General features: G+C 47.9%; 1 non-coding gene across 1 annotated transcript; it reads left to right on the plus strand.

Annotated features, from left to right (window-relative positions):
- Window positions 1-12,067: 12,067 nt before the first annotated feature.
- Window positions 12,068-12,193, plus strand: LOC119446974 (U5 spliceosomal RNA). Its single transcript, XR_005190878.1, has one exon. It is a non-coding gene; the product is annotated as a U5 spliceosomal RNA (small nuclear RNA).
- Window positions 12,194-18,185: the final 5,992 nt, after the last annotated feature.

Raw genomic sequence — 18,185 nt, forward strand, 5'->3', positions numbered from 1 at the left:
CTTGGTTCTGTGCGATCAGCTGTCGGAAATGCAACTGAGTTTTCACTAACACACTGTGCTCCAATCATGCTAGACTGAATCATTTGGATTGAAGACGTGTGCAGTAGTTGGCTGCAAAATAGTGACTGGCATGTTAAGGAATAGAATGAATCTGTGTGGCCAAGTTCGCGTACCGCTGCTGCAACTGTCCGAACGTGTTACCGGCACTTCGTGATGTACGGCTTTCCTCGAGGATACAGAAATTTGCTCATACGCCAGCCTTGTATCGCTAACCTTGAAAGAAAGGGCTTCATCCCCAGAACGTCGGCAAGAGTGAGTACCACTTGTTAAACAATGACAGTGGGAGTAGCGCCGCTTCCTGTCATAGTAAGTTTCGCGCACATTATCTATACATATCTGTCCCACATGGCAGGAAAACTTACGTCCACTCTATCGCCGACGTATCAAGAATAAGTGAATGGGCGCACACTTGAATATATGCGCATTGTATACGCACAATAATTAAATGATGGACTACAGCTATGGCGTACGAATGGTCGAAGCTCAATGTATCGTGACGGTCCACAAGAGTAAGCGATTTGCTAGCTGTAATATACATTTGCTACAAGGTATTACAATGTACAAAACAGCTACGTTTCAAGCCTTGTGCGCAGCAAGAACAATTAAATCTATCGGAATTGAGCACACCCGCGAGCGATTAGGCAGAAAATAATCAGATAGTGGCCGCACCGAGGAACTTCACTGAGTTAGAAACTGACAAGTCATTGCTTCAAAATACTTGCCGAATAAAGAACAAAGAGCAAAACACACTAATCCTGACTGAATTGATAATCGGAAAGCTTGGATAGCTTGCGATACATATTTAGCCCCCCGTTTTAGAACAAACACCATATACGCTGCTTGCGCCGTTTGGACATAGCTTAATCGGCTCCGAAAGCGCTTTTGCATGTTCTCTGAAGCTGTGATCAAAGCTTCGTGTCGTCCACCTAGTCACCGTCTACGATATCTCCGAAAACAGAGGTTTTCTAAACCGCGCCGGCGTCATACACTTCCATTGTAAACAAGGAGGCAACGGAGGCAGTTGAGGCAAGCAATGGACGCATCACCACGTGATCAAATATGGCAGCGCCCACGGGATCGCCGCGAAAAGGGTCAATAGTACGCACAATCACGACATTCACAAAACTTTGTTCATCTCACAAATTAGCTTAAGGTACGCACTTTGCCACTGTCACAGCCTCGTCGTAGTACGTCACGCCAGCTGCATAACAAATGGAGTGTTGCCGCATCTTCCCGCCAAACCATATCTTTCAATGTATCTGGGCTGCCACGTGCAACGGGTATTGCGATGACCTCCCCGACAGTGTTACCAGCGCTCCTGATAATGTTGCATTTAGAAAGGCAATGTTGATCACCTATGACACTATGTAGTGATTGCTGACGTCATGTTTTTGTGTGCTATCACACTTGACATATTATGTGATGAGGTTTATTTTCTGCACGAAAACAATTTTTATAATGACGCACAAGTGTTTCGTTATTGAATTTAGACAATGTATCATGTCCGGCTTTTTTCTTATTTGATTTTTTATATGCTCAGTGTTTTAGCAACATTAATGTTGAAAGGACGCACAGGATAAGTGCAGGTTCAGCCATACCAAAAACAGGTCTATCATTGTTCGTGTTACACATTACAAAAATAAAGAGCGCATCTTGTCATGTGCCGAGAAACTAATATGATCAGGTCACGTGATTGAAGTTTTTGTCAGGTGGGCACCTCCCTTGCAAAGAACAATAAAACCTTGCTGAAATCCCGGGTACACGAAACAAGCTGTTAAAACTCCGTCACCAATAAGTTACACATTGATGAGTGCAGTTGCCTAATGATGAGCGCAGGTCGGCCTGAGCAAGCTAGCTCAGGCCGACCTCTCTGCCTTCCTTCAAATAAATTATCTCTCTCTCTCATAAATGCGGCGCGATGATATGGTATGTGCACAAATGCACTCTGTGTATCGCTTCCTCAAAATCTCAAAATATATTTAGTATTTCCGAGGTCTATCTTTCTTATCTGTGTTTGGCGTTTTTGTCGCGCCACGACGTTAGTATGGGTTCATCTGTACTAACTATTCCGCCTGTCGGCCCCTTTTCAGTGGATAAGATAAGCAAATAAGTTCCGCCAGGAGTTGTTCGTAGAGCACTGCACGGGCCGATTTTTGCGGCCCGGGCCCGGCCCTGGCCCGTTTTTACATTGGGCGGCCCACCCGAGCCCGATCAAAACTTTTATGGCGAGACCCGAGCTCGGCCCGGGCCCGGAAAGATTCTACGTTACCCGCCCGGCCCGGCCCGCCACCCCTTTACCTTAAGCCCGAGCCCGGCCCGAGCCCGGCTCGAAACCGACCCGAACCCGGCCCGAGACCGAAAAATACATGTTTTTCAGAGTTGAGAAGCCCGACAATAACTCGCAGAAAGCCCGAGCCCAGCCCGGGCCCGCGTCAAAAAACCCGAGCCCGGCCCGGGCCCGGGTCAAAAACACCCGCCGTGCCCGAGCCCGGCCCGAGCCCGTGAAAAAACTGCTCTACCCGGCCCGGTCCGGCCCACGGGCCGGGCCGGGCCCGGGCTTTCGGGTAAGCCCGAGCCCGTGCAGTGCTCTAGTTGTTCGTTGCGTTTGTGTATAGTGGGAAACAATAAGTTGACCAGGAGCGCGCGATGGTAGCTGGGAAGGTTGGGCCAAGGCGGCGAGTTCGAAGAACGGCGGCAATATACCTATGGCACTTAAGCGATTTGCCACGCAGAACTGCTTTGCCATATTCGGTGTCCCTGTGCTTGGAGTTGTCGATTAATTCGGCCTCACTCTGCGGTCTGCTAGCCTCAGATGGCAGAGCGACCATCGGTTCCAGGACAAGGACGCTATTTTAATAAGAATGCGAAGCTTTTCTTTCTGTGAATTCCGTATGAGCTTTCTCTGTGGTCTCGTGCTGACGATTATTCCTCTTCACGAATCTCTTTCCACCTTGCGGATTTCCGTGGGATTGGTTTGGGCATGACGGTAATTATGGCTACTATGCGTCCACAGACGAACCCCGTCATCGGGAGTTGGCCCTTCCGCCGGTCTGTGATACCGCATAGGAGAGCTTACGGATTCCGGTTGCGAGCGACAGCGTGTGGTGGACTGTAGCAAAGTGTGTGACATGAGTAGAAGGAGTCCTTTTGTTGCTGGACGCGTAGGTCTCAGAAGAAACGTGTGCGTTCCTTCTAGGCCTCTAAAATATCAAACAAAAGCGCTCTGAAAAGGCAGTGTATAGTTGGAGGGCGATATTCGCGGCGTTCTAACAGCCGCGCCCATGAAAAGACCTCGAAATGATAGTGGTGAAGATGTGCACGGCTATACCGGTGCCATTAGTCTTGTCTTGCCTCGCTCTAAAACTGCGCAACAACTTCGCGAATGAACGACGTAAAGACCGAGGATATGCATACACCTCGCGCGGCAACGGAGGTTTTACCTGCGGCCTCTGCTTGCTAGAAATAGAAGGCGCGGAGTGACTGCACTGTCATATGTATGCCCAAACAACCCAGGAGCAAGCTACTAGTATATGCTGATAACGCCACTATTGCTGCTATGCTGTCACCAAGATAGCTGAGAAAGTATGGGCGCGAAGGACCTATCATGCCAGCCTGCTGCAAGCAAAAGACGAAATAACGATATAAAGGAAAGAAGCACACAAGAAAAACAAAAAGAAGTGGAAGCAGCGTTCAACAGAAAAAAAAAGTATCAATGAAGGACAAACAGGGCTGAGTAAACAGGAGATTCCGTAGTAGGCAAACGTCCGCTCACCCGACCACTCGCATGCACAATTAAGGAAGCGATGAGCTCCGGTCGCCGACCCGTTGGGGGTCCTGTCACTGCTTATCGCAGCGATAACAGGTTTGTGTTTGTCCGGCCATTTATCTCAAATGTGCTTTGCAATTATGTCGTACCGATGGGTGTACGCCTCTTCTATTTCTGGTGCCTGGCGACGCTGAAGAATAAGATTGACCGAAGTTTGAGTAATTACTGACACTCCGACAAAAACGGATTACGAGAGATGACAATGAAGGGGAAGCTGCTGCTATCAAAGCTGACACTGACTACTGACAGGGTATTGTCACACTGTTATTATTATTAAAGCGAAGCTTGCCTTGCGAACCCTCCGGGGACGTTTCTGACCGTGGCTGCTGCTGGAGTTTTGCGGAACAGCTCACACTGAAAAAAAAAAAAATACAATTCCTGCATAGCCCATCTTACGACGACTGTCGACGGCAATGCGATTAGCATTAGAGCAACGTCATGACACACCGTATTGCTGGCTGAAGACACGTTTATTTAGAGAACCTTAGTGGTCGTTCTGAGACATCCGTTGCTTCGGGCATATGCGCGTACACACTGTCCTCAGGTATTGGCCCATCTTGGTATACGGCACTCGCTTGCCGAGGTGGCCGACGAGCATTGACTCTGGCTATATTACGACGAGGCGGTGACGACGATAGAATGACGAAGACGGAAATGGCGTCGATAGATCGACGAAGGCAGTACGACAATGGACAATGGGATGACGACCAGTGTATAACGATGATGGCGCGACAAGCGGCTGTATCACGAAGACTCTATGGCGGCGATGGCACGAAGAAAATCGGATGACGAAGCTGGAATGGCGGCGATAGAATGACCACGACGGCATCATGACGACGGTATGACGAAGAAAGAAAGTGCTTGGATTGACGTCAAATTTCCCCAGGCGGATCCTGTAAACGACGTAATTAATGGCTTTGAAAAGACAATTTTGTACATTCCGGTCTGGGTGGAAATCGGGACCCCGCGGGCCTCCGGGGTGAGAGATGAGCGCGCTTCCCCGACGACACGGCGGTTCCACGGTTCTCGTCGACTAAAGGTGTGCCTAGTGCGTGCGTCGTTGCACACGTAACGGCACAGCGAATGGGGGAGGAGGTGGCGCCACGTCATGAGTGTATGAAATGAGTGTATCATTAATGCCCAATTGAACGGCGCTGAGCGGTCCTTCGAGTTATGAACTCCTCGCGGACAAGCGAGCGCGTTGAGGCGCTTGGTGAGTTTTGATTTGACCTTCGAGGCACAACCGGCCTCCTCGATATTGTAATAAAGTTCATTCTCTCTCTCTCTCTCTCACCGAGGCGCTGTTAGAACGCAGGCGAGAGCTTGCGCGGGCCTGGAACGCGTTCAAAAGATTTCGGCAGCATGTTACACTCCCGTAACACGTGGAGGCGAAAGCCTGCTGCACACTTGGTAATGCGCCGTCTCGCGCCGTCGCGTTGCTGCTTTCACAGTTCGGCTTATTCGGCTCGTTTTTGACGCTTAGCTGCGGAGCTTCGGCCTTGCATCCTTTCAGAAGGGGATTGAAACGTATGCTGTTCTGTGTGTTGTATGGGTGATTTCCCTGAAACTCCTCCCTTCCCATTGCTGAGCGCTTGTAGCCTCAGCCTTGCGGTGTATGATCCATTGCATTTCTTGCTTTGTTTCGGGAGCCATTGAGAAGGTCACGCGTCTTTTTTTTTTTTTTTTTTTTTGTATACCACTCGACTAGACGCCGCGTTTCTGTACGTTCTATGCGTGATTCCAATGAATGTATGCACTGTTCGCTTCACTTTGCCAAGTGCTTATAGCCTCTGCATTACGAGAGGGATGGGTCATTGTATTTTTGCTTGCTTAGGGGGGTATGGGCCATTGCTGATGGCGATAATTTTTGTACCACTGAACCGGACGACGCGTTTTTTTTTTCAGGGTCATCGGGGATATGAGCCACTTAAGGCTCTCGTCGTAAAACATTTCACCAAAGGGGCTATAATGCTTTCGCATTCCCACACGTAAGCAGTTATTTTAAGTGTCTCTGTCGAATTTTTTTTCTTTATTGCCAGATTTCTGCAAATAAGAAATAGAATAACGTATACAAAAGTGTGTGCGAATGAACGCAACACAATAGACATCTCAGACGGGTAGTTCCTAAAGCCTCGGTGAAATCGCGACTGACATGGTCATTTAACATTCCTTTAATGTTGCCAGGGGTAGCACGTTAAGCGCGAGACACACGATGCGATTTTGCGTGCGATCCATCGTACGACGCGCCGCATCGGCCGCCGCGCTCAACAAGTTCTCAACATATTCTGCCGCATTCGGCACGCGCCGCATGCGACCAACCTGTTGGATATTAGCGGCGAGAAGTTGGAGTGGCGCCCTCTACGAGTGACGTCACGGCCAGGACGGCGCTCACTCGGCTGCTGCGCGCGCTCGTTCCCTTCGTGCATGCTTGGGGTATTGGTGGCTCGAGCCGTACTTATTGAAGGATATATGCCGGCTTCTTTTTACTGTCATGCCTGAACGGCAGTTTCTTCTTCAAAACCGCGAGTCGTGAAAAATTGCGGCGTGGATATCGCAAGCTATGTAGGATTGAAGGGGTCTACTGGTTTTGCAATGTGTATTATGCGCAGTGTCTGTCCGTAAACTTCGCGTAAAAAGAATGTCTGCAATTTCAACACACTAAGTTGCGTATGATGCTCCGCAATACACTTGAAATTCCCTAAGTGCTTAGCTATGAGAGACATTGCATTTTACAAGGAAGAAAAAATCTTGGTATTGGTATTTTATGTCAATATTATAAATGCGTATTAGAAGGAAACTGCACAGCGAATATTTTATGGTGATTCTTATTACTATAGTGAGTTGTTCTAGTCAAATATGGCTACTTTATTAACGCGTAAAAGGAAGAGTTAGGCGCGCATTTTGCATCAAAACGTTTGCTAATACTTTCACCGTTCTCTGAAACAGGCAGCCAGAAAACGCATTGCTCATGGCTGTTAACACGACGGCGCGTCTCGTATAGTATGTATATATTTCACGAATACCATAACAGCAATCACCTAAAAGAACAGTTTCGTGGTTAAGATCGAGAGCCTATCAATTTGCAAGCGAGAAAATGTTTCATAGTGACCCTCAGTTGCCTTTATCGACATCATGGCACAGCCCTTACGCAACTAAATCTACCGACTGTCGTTATGACGAGGTACGCATTATTCGTGAAACCCATCAGTTCACTACAACTTCGAATTGAAACCATGAAGCAGTTCTTTAAGCGCCAATTGCAATGCCTAAGGTAAACTCGAGGCCATACAGCGCAGCTTAGGCTGCGCTGAAGAGGAAAATTCAAACGCCTTCTGCCTCATCATGTCTCGATTCTGCGTTGTTTAACTACACCCCAAACTGAGAACTACTCGCTTCGTGAGTACATAAAAGAGAACCTCAAAATACCCGCCTCATAGAGAAGACACCACAAGCCTCAAATGAATTAATCCACTTGATTTTTGAACTCAACAGGGGAATAATGATATCTTCAATAAGCCCCATACTGATAACGAATAAGGCTTCGGCTTCTTCCTAGCTGCAGCCATACGGCCCAAAAGGCATATCTCACTAAAACATTTGCGCCGAGCAGCCTGTGTCAGTTTGCCAAACAGTTTCGTGATGTCTGTTCCTCAAGAAACAAGCAGCAGTAAATTACACACGTGAGTTGAACGTGTAGCACGGAACAATGAATAAATATTGGTACATTCCTTTGCGTATTCTGCAAATAGCTGTAAGCCTCAATTATCTTTACTTCAAATTACCGCCACTTAAGATTAAATGGTAAAGAATGGCCTAATTTTGCGAAGCAGTTAAAGAAACAAGTGGTGCTGGTTGAATCTAAACTGCAGTGTCAGGTCCTCGTGTTACCGCCGAGCGTTTCTGTGAAGAAATGAAAAATTAGTAATTATACCATGAGCTAGCTACTCGCCATAACCAAACACGTTTTAATGGCTTAAAATCAAGGTAAATGTAGCAGTCATATGTAGCAGACATAGTGACATGCTCGTTGCACCACCGCAGGTATGTTATCCTAACTTGATTCTTATGTGCCATGTTTATGCTTTTATTAGTCACGTGCTATTCATGCTTTTTAATTAGTCCCTCAATCTGCAAAGTCTGGATCCGCGCATGAAAAACACGCAATAGGCTTGTCTGAGCTCCTTCGGCTGGCACTGCAGCAGCGTTGCCCTTGAGAAATAAACTCTTAAAGTTAGTTTGCGCGAATGAAGACGTCGTAAAAATGTATTTGGGATGACCGTCATAAGTATACAAGCACAGGGAACGACAGCGAACAAACGGAAACACTGCAGAAGGCGCCCGGACATCGCCCGAACGGCAGCAGACGACAGGCGCGAGTCCGTGCCCTGACGTCACGTGAGCGGCGCTCGCAGCGCCCCTGTAGGTCGTTCTCAGGTAATAGTCGTACGACTAGAGTGACTGTAGTACTACTGCGCGATCGGTCGGACGGCCGCAGCTAGCCAATAATAGACAGTTTTAGTATTGCGGAAATGGCACCACGCTAAACGCAATAAAATAGCGGGGTCAGACTGCGCATGCTCAGAACGCTATTTCAGTTTTGCGGATAGCGTGCGTCCGCTATTTCTGAAATATAGCGGAGACGCTAAACGCTCGCTAAGTTTTTAGCGTTGCAAACATGGTGGCACCCTCGGCTCGAACGCTTGACATGCAGGCTCGTTTCAAGGCTTGGCGTGGATCAACACGGCTAGTTTGGTTGTCGAGCTGCTCAGTTTGCTGCTTTGACTACTCGCAGCTGGATGGTATTGCGCTTAGCGGCTCATCGTTGTCTTACGCTATACTAAAACTCTATCGAACAGCGTTCCGCAAAGATTTAGCGTGCGTAACACGCTAACGCTAACGCAAGCATTTTCCGCAATACTAAAAGTCTCTAATGATAGCGCCGCCAGAGTGTACGTCATGGTCACGTGGTCACCTGCGGGGCGGGGCCGGCGAGCAAGCGCTTCGATCGTCCCGGTGCTTTTTTTACCCCCCTGGTCGAGACGCTGGCCTCTTTGCCGCTGACGGCGACACAAAAATCGGGTACACTTTGTGTACTCGTGTGTCTCGCGCTTTAAAGCTACCTCAGATGCTGCCTTAAGGAGGCTCCCTCTTCGTGACCTTAAGTTGGGCTTAAAGGGAGCCGCTAAGTGCAAGGTCTGTTTTTGAAACGCGGTAAGGAGCCTTGATAATGTAAGGAACACTAAAGATAAGGGTTAGGTTGGTTTGTAAATACGGCGGAGCCACCATATTACAGACTTAAGTGAGGCCTGTCTGACTGCTCAGTGAGGTGCAGTCCTTTCCTCAATTCCAATAAATCTGTTTGAAATTATTCCAAACAATCCATTTACCAACGTCATCCGATCTTTGGTCAGTCGCCTTTCTTGGTTATGCAGCATTTTAAAACCTCCTTGGTACGCATATCCACTTGCGTTTGCGATCATGTCAGTGCTTGCCCGTCGGGCTGCTTTGATCGATGTCGTACTTCTGCGCATTGTATGCAAATCAATCCCAAGTAAATATAGCGGACCGACTTATAACAATGTCATATCTGTCCCATTTGTAGTTTAGAAATTCACGTCGCACGAGCCCCATATGTGCGTGCGTCCGGCGTGACGACCAAACGACAATTCGTGCCACCGCGTCGTCGTCGTCATCGTGACATTGTAGCCACTTCAGCAGCTTTCTTTCCTTCTGCAGTTAAGCGCCATGATAAGAATTCATTCAGCACTGCTATTAATAAAGTTTTGAGTTCTGACAGCGCACGCAAAGTCAGCTCGACGGCGAGAAGAAATTTAAGGAGTCACAGCGCTGTATAACATTCTAAATTATGGGACGTTCTCGTTGTCGCTTTCCCATCGTCATCACTTTAGTACCGCCATTTCATCGTCGTCATGCCATTGTCGATTCATAGACGTCATTCCTTTATATCGCAATTACACTGTCGTCATTAAATCGTGGTTATGCTGCCGTTGAAATGCCATATCCGCGTCGTTGTGTCGTCCTGAAGACAGTCATCACGCATCTGCCAATTGTCATATCCGTTGTCGTATATCCTCCTAAGATCCATTGACAATACATTGCACCTTGCCTTCAACTTTTTTTTTTTCAAAATTCACTCGCAAGTGATTACACAAAATATTCATCCTAGGTATAAAGTACGGTGCATGTGTAACTGTACAGAAGTGGTTTATATCACTCATATTCTTGTCATCCGCTTTCGAGAAATCTGACACTAAATTGATCCCAGACCCCCGAATGCAACCTTGAGGTGTGTTTCGAAGTCACTGAGATCGCGCGAAAATACGTACCGGACGCGGCAGCAACGTGGCAATGTAGTACTTTAAGCATAGCAAAGATGAGGAGATGATGGAGAGACTTATTTTTTTTCCGCGTACATGGAGATGCAGCTTTTGGCATATCTAGCCATGGTATTTAAATTGTTTAAAGTGTTTTTCGAGTTCATAAGATAACACCAGACAATAGAAACCACATTGAAGAGCGATTATGTGCCGTAGTTATGTCCGGGCCTCAGGACCAAAGCAACGGACGTCTCAGAATTAAGGACTACTATACAGATGTTAAATGAATATGTCACTGCAGAAAGACGGTGTGTCACTACACATAGCTCGAATGCTAATCGAATTACCATCACGATGAATTCTTCTATAATTTAATTTTTGATTGTCTGGCCATCGACACCGCATGATCACCAATCCGGCCCTCTGGCAAAAAAGTTTGGAGATCCCTCATGCATGCATGTTTTCAAGCAGGCAAGCACGCATATGCAACGTAGTATTTATTTATGGTGTTTGGGGAGGGGGGGGGGGTGCATAACTAATCTGGATCACGTTTAGTTAAGACGTGATATGGTGTATTACAGTGTTCATTATACCTATGCATGTTTTTGGAATATAAAGAACGATGCTTATTACGACAGACCGCTATATCTAAAGTGTACGCGCGCTGCCTGCCACCATATTTATTTATTTAAAATTTATTTAAAAAAATACTGCGGACAAGAAGTCCAAGCAGGGTGAGCAGGATACACAAGAATAATCACAAAGGAACAGGATGAAACAAGTTTCCAACAAGCTTTTCACAATATGCGTGTCGTCATAAGGTAGAACATGGTTATACGCGTGTAATATATGCCATCGGAAGGGATGAACAAGCAATAAGTAAAGTTTCCGGCGATGGGGGAGGTGGGGAGGCAGGCGCTCACTTCACTCTCGCATACATTTTTGTTGTATCGAGCTTGTTTTACGAGGCACACATTGACGAGGTTGTCAAGCCCACAAAACTTCATGTAAACTTACAGATTCCCTGAACTCCAGCAGCTGAAGCACGAATTCTGCTGCGCTTCTTGCGACTGGGAGCTGAACTTCTGTTTGCAGGCAGGCACGATGCATCATACGCCGCACACGCTGCATCGCGTATGTTGGTGTCGGAGCAAATGAGCGTGCACGCAAATGAACTGGCCAAAGTAGCGGCTCGGAAAACAACCTTGGCCGACATGGCCTAGCCGCACCTACCTCAAGTAAACCAGAAGGCGCATGTTTTTGCACAAAGTTGGGCCGACTGGCCGTAAGGCTTTACCAAAAACGTTTACGTGAAAACAAAGCGACACGTTTGCATCGCTTGCAAGCGACGCCAGCGCGATCGCCGGTTTTTCGAAACAAAATATGTGCCAAACACCTGGTGCGGTACTACGTACGCTTGTAGAACGGTACACTAGAAATACTTTCTAGTATACTCTTAACAGGAACGCGAAGAAAATTCATGCACGCGGTAGCAACTACACGGAACCGCTACGAGCCACGCCAAGCTGCCCCACCCATGCCTTCACAACTTTGATGTTCAACACCAGATGGCGACTGCTGCGCATCAAGTTGGAAGCCGTGCGGAGTAACAAACAACGCAATTTGTAACAATGCTATTAGCTTTTAAAGAAGAATATGGCAACCTGTGAAGATTCTTTATTAAGAAGTATGTGTGAGAGAACCTAAAAATAAATACGATCTCTAAAAATATCGCAAGAGTTGAGTTTTTTAGAATGAAAATTTTAGAATAGCTTGAGCAACCACTTGGTCATAAAAGCGAGCCCACGTGCGGCACAACACTCGGCGTACTCCGTGAATGTTATCGCTCAGGTCTCTCCTCAAATCCACGCATTAATCTTTCGCCTTTTACTAAAGATTACCGTGGGGAGGGACACTCCAATGAGCCTATAGGCCAATTTTTGGGAGGCCTTGCCCGTTTGGGCGGGGCCTAATATTGAAATCAAAAGAAAGAATGTACGCACATCGACGGCGAGATATTTGTCCTGGCTTGCGAGCCTTCTTGTCAGCGCTTCGGCTGTACCAATAGACCGATCCCACCGACCGATCTGCGCATGCTCCGGTTTTGCGGAAGTAGCACGGCCACCATCTTGGTTGTCAACTGGTCAACCACACAACCGCAGTACAGCCACTGTAACCGCAGTCAGCGCTCGTTGAGTACTGCGCACGAGCTTCCCAGACATCTCTACGACTCCACCACCGAGAAACATTCGTCATGTATTTTAAGAAATTACATCAGCTGTTCATTGCAGCATGTGAGGGGAATGTTGAAAAGAGCCTGCGGCTCCTTCATTTCGGTTGTTACCCGCTGATAACGCGTTGGGTATCGTATTTGTTCGAGCTTTGTATGTAGTACATGTTGATGTGCGCGGTCGTTCTGTGTTACCATTTTTGCACACGTGCATCTCGGTGACTGCACCGTTGTTTGCTTAGCGGCGGACATAATAGGATTTGTACACCTGTTGGAGACAGGTTTGAAGTGCGGCGCTGAAACTTTCGTGCCCTAATGATGCTTACCTACAGGGGTTTCGCGCACGACTTGCAGACTTCGGTAACAGCGATATCTAGAAGTTCTTGGGTAAGCTACGCGGTGTTTTTAACATAAAAACACCGATAGCCAATCATCGCCAAGTCATCGATAGTCAAGCAATAGCTAATCGATAATCGATCAATAATAATAAATTACGGAAAATTCTGGGGATGACTGGGTAGTGCTTAGCCTTACCCAAATATGTAGCCAATACCTTTGGATAGCCAATCAATAGCTAATTGATAATCGAGGCCTAATACTGAAATCAAAAGAAAGAATATACGCTCATCGCTGGCGAGACATTCGTCCTGGCTTGCGAGGCTGCATGCAAGCGCTTGGATTGTTCTACGTGCCGCAGAGGGACAAATCTGCATCGAAATGCGGATACTGCTGCGACTGTAAGATCGCTGATTGAATCATTATGTAATACTCGTCTCGTTAAATAGCGGACGGTGACAAGTTAACGAACTAGATCCTGCATTACACATGGGCAGCCAGGAAGGACCCTCCGTTGCTGTTTCCGAAATAAATTTTAGTTGCGAGACCGTACAAACACAATCACGAAAGAAAGAGAGTGATATCGGAACGCACGTCACATTTTTCATCTCGTTGTAGCCGTGGCCGTAATATATATATATATATATATATATATATATATATATTGTTTTTTCGAGTGCGGTGGCAACTTCTATCGTCCACAAAACCGGATAACCCGTTGGTAAATTGAAGTGAACGTACTGAATTCAATGTATTAAACAGTTGCAAGCATGACAATTCACCCATATTTCCTACTTGTTAGTTCTAAGTGTTCTTGCTGTTCCGTTTGATTTACCTTAGAGCATTTATTTTTGCAGTAATGAAGCGGTGCATCACGTTCGTGCAGAAAAACCATGCAACAGTTCTAATTGCTTCATGTCTGTCATGCATTTGCTTGTGGAACTAGCAGTGTGCTATATTCTAGTGCATAAATGAGCGCACAAATGGTCTCATTTGTGATCCTAATAATACTTCAGCTGTTGACACGCATAGTAGTTAGGCAGACACTAATTTTATGGACAGTAGCAATATTTAGCTCAGATATGCTCCTGACTCGAAGCTTTACTTCCTTCTTTCTTAGCACTAGACTCCGTTTGTTTTCCCAGAGCACATTCTCTCACTGTGTGCTTCGCTCAGGAACCCCGTCCCCATTCTATGCGATGGCTGCCAATTCATTGGCACGCCTTCGCAAGGTCCATTCCGACATCGATGTAATTTCTACTCCACTCCAAGAACTAGTTGATATCCTTACCCCCGGTCTTCCCCCGCAATGCCAAAGGTATGTATGACCTGTCTTTTCACAGGCCAAGCTGGAAGATCATTACGGCAAGCTTCCTTGACGCTAGGCGAGCTACATTCATGTACCGCCTGGCGCGAGGCTGTTTGCCGATTAGCTTCCGACCCTTCACAGCCATCGCGGCTCGTGGACTGTGCCCCTTTTGTGGCGGTCGAGAGGATACAGTTCACATCTTTTCGCAGTGTTTACTTTCTGCTGCTCTCCTCCAACGGATAGCTAGTTTGTTTAGTCTCCCAGGCGTTCCATTTCAGACAGTTCGTTTCCTGCACCCTTTGTCTAGCCAGGCGATCAACCTGTTCGTGCTTCTTCTTGTCGAGTGCTCATACCAAGTTTGGTTCGCACGCTGTGATGCAGTTTTCGGGGGAGGGGCGCCGGGTCTTCACGAAGTGCTTGGAAAAGCACGGAAGGAAGTCTGGTTCCATCTCACCCGGGAGCGGCATCACCTAGGCGAGAAGAAGTTTCTCGAAGTGTGGGCTCGCCCTGCTGTGATTTTTGATGAGTCAGGTGGAAAGCTTTCCATTAAGTTATGATGCATGCTTCTAAGGTCACTCGACTGGACAGCATGCGCCAGTTGATCCACGTGTTTCCGTTCGCCTCAGTGGAACACAGAGTTGGAACCGGTGCTGGCGCAACAGAGTGCGCTGCGCCGCAGACGGCTTCTGTTGTCTCCATGGTTGTTTGCCTTGACACCTTTTCCGTCGAGGCAATCCAGGGATCTGATGGGCTTGTGTCCCTGACGACCGACATGGCTGTTCGTGTGAAGCGTGAAATAGCACGGTGTGCGCCGCTCCACAGCGGCCCCCTTGTCCGGGAAGGACCGTTGGCCCAGACCAAAGCCCCCCACCCAGTCAGCCCGGGTAGGGAGGGGGGGGGGTGCCGGGGTCAATGTACCGAATGATGCTGGGTTGATGAGCACATGTACGCTCTGGGGCGCGGTACCTACGGGTGCCAAGTCCCCTTCCCATCTGACAACGGCGCCTTTTAATCACCGTGGGGAGGGACACTCCAATGAGCCTATAGGCCAATTTTTGGGAGGCCTTGCCCGTTTGGACAAGGCCTAATACTAAAATCGAAAAATATGTACGTGGTATAGATGTTAATCCGACAGATGTTAATCCGGTCTTTCACCCTCTGTAGTTATTGAGGTGGTACTACCTTACCTGAAGTCCCTAGATATTTCTATCCACTTTCTAGGGACTTTAACGTTACCCTGGCTTGTGAGCGTTCATGATACCCTGGTGGGCCGAGGAACAATTGGATGTCTCTGTATGGTAATATACCATCCCTTTATAATGGGCGTCCTGAACAGGTGAATCCCTTCTCCAGGAATTCTTGGCCTAAAACAGCCTTACATTACCCTTGAGAAGCTTCGAATCGTGAACATGTGGTAGAAACATTTCAACGCAAAGGATATGACGCGAATTACTTACTCTTCAGTATACTTTTTATTGAATAATACCTGCTGCATTTTAAAAATTCATTTCAGCAAAGCTGGGTACAAACTTCGTTTAAAAAATAAACACCCAAAGAGGCATTAAAGGGACCCTGAAACGATTTTGACGATTTTGTACAAGCGTACTGAGTCGTTAGAGTAGGTCCTTCTGATCAATAATTGACGCATCTAAGCGCTCCACGTAAAGCGTGTGATTGATTATAAGGTTTTAAAAAGGTACATCGGTACCGATCGCAGCACGCCAATCGGCTGACTTGTGCCCAAGTGACGCGATTTGCCAATAACACGTCACTTTGCCAGCTATCTGATTAGCTGCGCAGGGCGCGTTATCGATAATTTTTCCAATATTATGGTGAACAAATGTTTCTACAAAAATAAAGTAACAGAAAGAGAATGCACTAGGACATGTATCACTACACTAAAAGCACTTCCGGCTGATAGCAAGTGTCGTCTGTTTGTGTTAAAATATGCTCCGTGTTGACGAGAGCTGCGCGGTCAGTGTTGGTCTTGTTCTTTCTTTTCGCGAGCACCATGGTTCGCCCTTGTTGCGTTGTGGGCTGCAAACGTAGCGATCGGCGACATGTCAGGCTGCGACATCGTGCCCCGCTGCAAGGCAGCAGACGAGCCATAGGACGAGCGGAGTTACGGTGGCTTTAGGCTAGATTGGTAGGTGTGCCAACCGGCGTAGTTCACTGCTTCTCCGCGCCATGACAGCAGGAGTGGCGCTGCGGTCGGAGGTCTGCCGCGAAGTGCGCGTCGTCTGCTGCTCAGACTGCTGTTATTGCGCGCCTGTAATATTTCAAATACATTGTTTATTTTCTAACTAAAACTTGAAATAAAGTGGGAAATATGCGCTGAAAGACACTATAAACGTGTCATGTTTCTTGTTTTATTCAGTTGACCTCAAACACGGTCATTATATTGTCTGCTAAGACGTAGACGGCACGCTAAGGTGCACTTGCAGCCTTGATATTGCACCGTTCTTGTATCGCTTACCTCAATGTTTAGGCAATGGTATGGATACCCTTTATAACACTCGTCATAGTCAAGCTCCTCAGGATCCAGGACTGAGTGAAAATGTCGCTACGCCAAAAAAAAAAAAAAAAAAAAAAAAAAAAAACAGGAGGCCGCGTGACCCAGAACTGTTCAAAAAATGGGAGCGTGCGCTTCACCGCGCTGACAAAGAACTTCAACCGCATTCGGTTGTGTGCGAGCTCCACTTTGAGGACCAGTTCGTTGAGCGTCACTACACTCATGTGATAGGCGCAGTGGCGCACCGACGGGGCGGGGGGGTTCGGGGATTGTAACCCCCCCCCCCCCCCCCCCCTGCGGCCGTGTTAACCCCCCCTTTTTTGAGTACTACAACTAAGATGTTAGACGCGGAATCGCCTGCACACTCGCAAACTTGAACAAAAAGCGCATTTTTTTTACAATTTCCCGTGAAGAAATTGAAATTAGTGCTGTTTAGATGGTATTGGCAAACTAAGGCAAACTGTCAACCCCCCCCTGGCAGAGATCCTGGGTGCGCTACTGGATAGGCGGGCAGGTTGTACAGATTCCGAGTGCATATCCGCGGCTAAGAAGCGACGCTGTTCCCTCGATACTGCCCGTCATACGACGCGCCGCATCGGCCGCCGCACTCAACAAGTTCTCAACATACTCTGCCGCATGCGGCGCCGGATCGCACGCCGGATCGCATGCGACCAACCTGTTGGATGTAGTCGTACGACTGCCCGATCGGTCGGACGGCCGCAGCCAATGACAGCGCCGCCAGCGTGTATGTCATGGTCACGTGGTAGAGCCGGCGGGGTGGGGCCGGCGAGCAAGTGCTCCGGTCGTCCCGGTGCTTCTTTTTTTTCCTGGTCGAGACGCTGGTCACTTTGCCGCTGACGGTGTCAGAAAAGTCGGGTAAACTTTGTTTCTGACACGAAATAACTTGTAGAATGAAGTGAACTCAAAATTGTGCATGTTATAAAACGTTGCGCGAAGTAGTAAATCGTTGACGTGGTATCGATTCGGAAGCGGTCAGCGCAGACACCGCAGCAGTCGTCTATGTGAAGCGGCTCGCCTGACTGGCGTGTTTTCTGATCGCTACCAACGGCGTCGGGAAAACTAATTGTATTGCCACTTATGAACGACATAAATGTTCAGACGTTGATTGTGCTGACGAATATGGGCGCTCTATAACGAGCTGCGGACGGATCGCAAGGGCTGTCGACCCCGGATCCGACGGCGAGCGAGCTAGGCCTATATATCGTCTCCCTGCGATCGCAAGCTCGCCTGGCTTGCTCGTTCGCTTCCGTCCGCGCCGATAAAATCAATTGTATTGCAATTTAAGTGCGACATAACTGTGTACCCGTTGTGCTGATCAACGTAGGAGGTTTATTACGAGCTACAAGCGGTCGTGTCGCAAGCGACACCGGTCTCGGATTCGACGGCTCAGCGAGCTAGGCCTGGCCGCTCCTAGCCATCGGCGGCTGTCTACGGAGCCCACACTGCGGACGCGGCCTTACGGAGACACACACGTCTACGCTGCTCGCATAGACGCGTTTTTATTGTGATCGTTTGTGCGAAACTAAAGAACTGTGCAGAGACGTTTGTTTTCA

The sequence above is a fragment of the Dermacentor silvarum genome, chromosome 3 (assembly GCF_013339745.2).
Source record: "Dermacentor silvarum isolate Dsil-2018 chromosome 3, BIME_Dsil_1.4, whole genome shotgun sequence".
Classification (NCBI taxonomy): Eukaryota; Metazoa; Arthropoda; class Arachnida; order Ixodida; family Ixodidae; genus Dermacentor; species Dermacentor silvarum.